This window comes from Corvus kubaryi, unplaced genomic scaffold (assembly GCF_017639235.1).
Source record: "Corvus kubaryi isolate FWS band 111438036 unplaced genomic scaffold, C.kubaryi_AGA036_p1.0 37387, whole genome shotgun sequence".
Classification (NCBI taxonomy): domain Eukaryota; kingdom Metazoa; phylum Chordata; class Aves; order Passeriformes; family Corvidae; genus Corvus; species Corvus kubaryi.
Genome location: NW_024581129.1, coordinates 7,004,618 through 7,005,312, shown reverse-complemented (window position 1 = coordinate 7,005,312; position 695 = coordinate 7,004,618).

Sequence of the window (695 nt, the reverse complement as noted above, 5' to 3'; positions counted from 1 at the left end):
GTCAAAAAACCCCCGGCTCTTTGTTCCTCCCCTTTTTCCCCCTTTTTTTGCCCAATTTCCCCCTTTTTTTTCCCCCTCCCCCCCCCCCCCCCCGCATTAACGTATTGAAAATAAACTTTGGGTAAAAGTTGTTGCTTAAAAAAATCCCAAACAAGGTTTGCACAAAGCAAACCCCACCCAAATCGTCCCCAGGGGAATCAATATGTGATATTTATATACCTATAAATCCTATAAATACGCATTTAATATAGGATTTTGTGTCCCCGCATCACACCTGGGCTGGGTTGGGCTAATTCCACCCAAACCAGCTGGGGCTGGATTCCTGAGGGACCAAATTCCCTGGGAGAAGAGATGAAACAAGGGTGAAATATATATAAAAAATAATAAAAATCATATATTCTATATTATAACATATATGTAAGATTATATGTATATATAACTACATATCTATAAATGTGATAGAATAAGTAATATCATAATATATATTTTACTATAACATCTTTTATATATATAAGAGAATCATAGAATCAAGGAATGGTTTGGGTTGGTATTTTTATTATATATAATTCTATTTTTAATTATATATAATTCTATTTTAAATAATACATATTTTATATAATAAGTAATATACATATTTATATAAATTATATTTTATTTTAGTATATATAATATAAAATATATGTGCATATATACAC